Below are 3489 nucleotides of genomic sequence, written 5' to 3'. Positions count from 1 at the left end.
GGAGAGCTGGCATCCAGTGAAAAGAGGCTGACCAAACCCTTCGAAACCAGCCTGCTTTGTTTCCAGCCAACGCTTCATGGGATTGGGAATCTTTTATGGCCAAGTGAGTGTTTTCTAGGACCCCCAGTCCTGCAGGCACTATTGCATGGGTTTCGTTTACCGCCGTGAGCAGAACGGACATCCGAGAGTATTCGTAGAGAGGTGGCTGTGTTTAACTTACTGCAAACCAGAGTCCAGGGGCAGAAGGCATTGATCCTCTCTGCAGACAGGCCAAAAGGGTTGTTAAAGGCAACACTTTCTGCTCTCTGGGAAGACTCAACCCGGAGCTGCCCCACGTGTCTTCCACTACACATAACCCATTTCCCACTCCTGCTGTATCACGGGCCCTTCAGCCACTGCCCAGGCCAAGCTCGGGTGGCTAGGAGCACCAGGACATTTGCACGCACACAGCGGCGTGTCTCCCGGGACTAGCATGCCTATCGCCTGCCGCTTCCTGGGGCATGCTGCCTGGCAGCTCCTTTGCTGGACTCTGCAGAGAGGGGACTAGCAAAGGGGCACCAGCACCCTGGAGAAGAAACCCCAGGCGAGGATGGCTGGCTGGGACCCTGGCTCGGCACCAGCCTTTCCGACGAGAAGCCAGTGCACTTCTGCCCGGCTGCCGGACGGTGGTGCCACACACCAGCCTGAGCACAGCCCAGGCTCCCAGTGCCCGAGGGCCTGGGCAGAGGGAGTGCTTATCGTGAAAGATTCACGCTGGGAGCAGACCGACCGAGCCCGCCAGGGAAAAATCCCCAGATTGGCAAAGTGGAGGAAGCCCCTGGACTGGCAAATCCAGATACTCCTCCTGGCGCTGGTGATGCCACGCAGACAACTCAGTCTGCAGCCACAGACAGACTCCTCCTGCTCAGCCCCAACCCTGGTGTACAGCACCCGGCGCAGGCTGACTGGTGCGGCGAGGAGACCTTTCCTTCCCCTCTGTGGAGGTTTATTTCCTATGCTGGACCTGACCATCATGGGAATGCACCAGAGGTTTCCCAAGTCAGGTCCTGCCCTGCCTGCCCATCACTGACCCTGGTCTGCAGTCGCTGGTTTTCCTCCAAGTTTCATAGTTGTGAGGGGCTGGAAGTGCCAGTGCTGGGCGCGGAGAGGACCTGCCTCACAGGGCATCATAAGGAGCAGCTTGTGTTTCCAAAGCACTTTGGCACCGGGGCCACCCGACGCTGCAGAAGTGCAGGGGAAAGCAGCCCTGCCAGGGCTCGGGGACGCGAGGCAGATTGTTAATTAGCTAAGCACAGAGAAGCAGGTGCCAAGATCAACTCGAGGAGGTGTTTGTGCACCGGGACCCGGGGCCAGCACAGACCTGGAGCCAGCAGCGTCACTGTCCAAGGGGGATTCCCACCCGAATGCAGCCCAGCGACAGAGCCAAGGGCTGGGGGACCTCACGAGCATCGCAGTCCAGCCCCTGCACGGATGCAGGTGCCCTGCTCCTACACGCGGGCGGCGAACGCAGCCACCAGCGACCTGCAATAGCTCTTGCCTAGGTATCACGCGCAGGTCTGACTGTGGCACAAAACGCCGTTGCAGTCCGGCAAGGCAAAGACACCAGGTATTTGCCGTCCAGTCCGTGAATGCCAGGTGCCGGGGGGTGAGGTTGAATGTCAGGGGCAATTTCAGGGCCGGCCCAGGGGTGTTGGCGCCTGTCGCTGTACCTGGGATCAAGGGAGAAACCAGGCTGCTGTCACTGGGAGCTTTCCCCAGCTGCTGAGAGATGGAAATCTCTCCTGGCTGTGTTGACTCAGGGCTATTCGAAGTCCAAAGGGTGCCGCCTTTTCATCGTGCCTCTGTCTTCCTCCCAGGAAACCTCCTGCTGACAGTCTGCCACCTGGTATTAAAGACTAACAAATGGGTCCTTGCTGGCAGCCAGGGAGAGCTGATCCAGAAGGGCTGCGGCAGGCGGCTGCTGCTCCTGTTAGCAGTGTCTGGTCCTATTCCCTTAAAGACAAACCGAGGCAAACGTGGACAGACAGGGAGTGAAACGACCGGAGGTGACAGCGCGCCTGGCTTCTATTCCTGGTCCTGACACCTACTTGTGACCAGGGAAAGGCATGCCCCGCACGGGTCTGAGCGGACGCCAAGACCTGGCCAACTCGCACCGCGGCAGCTTAAGACGTTCCTTGTGGCCGCCTTTCTGGTCGCAGGCCTGCGGCATTTTGCAAAAGAGGTGGTTTTGGCTGGCGGCACCAGACTCTTTATTGCTAGAAGGTAAAAGAGGTGAGAGAGGAAAGGGAACAAATATCAGGCAGGCGGGAATGGGGGAGCGGAGGCCGGCAGCGGCAAGAGAAATGCTAGTCCCACCTTCCCAGCCGTGCTGGCATGTAGCGGGAGCGGGGCAAGGCGATGGCCCAGCATGGTCGCTTGCTCAGGGAATCTCTCAAGATCAAGACAATGTAGATCCTGTGATGCCACTCTGGATCCTTGAGTCGTGACCCATTTAGGGGGCACAATCCCAGCACGTGATGGTGAACACACTTGCTTTGCCTTCTCCCCCAGAGCCAAGGCATGGGAGAAAATGCAGCTCTTCCTTGGAAGGACACGAGACGATCCACGTGCTTCCAAGGGAGAGCAGGTGAGGGGATAAGTGCAGCATGAGATGTGTTTCTGCAGCCCAAGAAACCAACCACCCAAAAAAGAGCTCCACTGCCATGGTCCCGCAGACCCAGACTTGTCTCAGATCTTCCTGCGGGCAAGAACGACATTGGTGCAACCCCGTGCAAGGTTCCCGGCCTTGCCTTCCCCGAGCGTCATCTCAGCGCTTTGCAAACAGCTGCCAGGGTCTCCCGCGTGTCCTTGCAGCAAGGGTCCCACAGACAGTCCAGACTCGCACGGACCTTGCCAGGAGCAAAACTAATCGGAGAAGCATTAAAAGAGCAACAACGGCACTGAGAGGTCCGGGAAACACAAGCTATGAAGGACGGCTGGAAGATCAAGAATGACAGTCTGGAGAAGAAGAGACTGAAGGGGAATTGCTCGCATGCAGTGTGGTTGAACAGGGGATGGGAGACTCTTCTGCAGGGGACGGGACAGGAGCTGGGGTCTCCAGTTGTAACCAGGGGCATGTAGGCGTAGGACTTGCTCGCTGTGGTTCGGCCCCGTGGCACGCCGGCCCGGACAGAGGCCTCTGGCTACCACCGTAAAGGCAAGCTCCTTAACTATGAATCGCAGGATCGGTGACTGCCCCCGAGGAAACGAAGGCACCCAAGGAAAGTAGCAGCCAGAGCCCCGTGAGCGCTGCCTGCAGCCGTCTGGTGCCATTGCGAGCACTTTTGGAGCATCACATTAGGACGGCACCTGTGACAACCTTCCAGCCCCGGTCCCCTTCTGCTCGGGGAAAGGGAGACAAAATGAATGCGACGGGCGCTCACTTCTAACCCAAGACCGCGGGGCAGGCAGCCCCGAGCGGAGATCACCGCATGATTTACGACTGCAACG

Source organism: Alligator sinensis, unplaced genomic scaffold, assembly GCF_000455745.1.
Source record: "Alligator sinensis unplaced genomic scaffold, ASM45574v1 scaffold1170_2, whole genome shotgun sequence".
In the NCBI taxonomy this organism is placed as follows: domain Eukaryota; kingdom Metazoa; phylum Chordata; order Crocodylia; family Alligatoridae; genus Alligator; species Alligator sinensis.
This window is presented reverse-complemented; position numbering follows the sequence as displayed.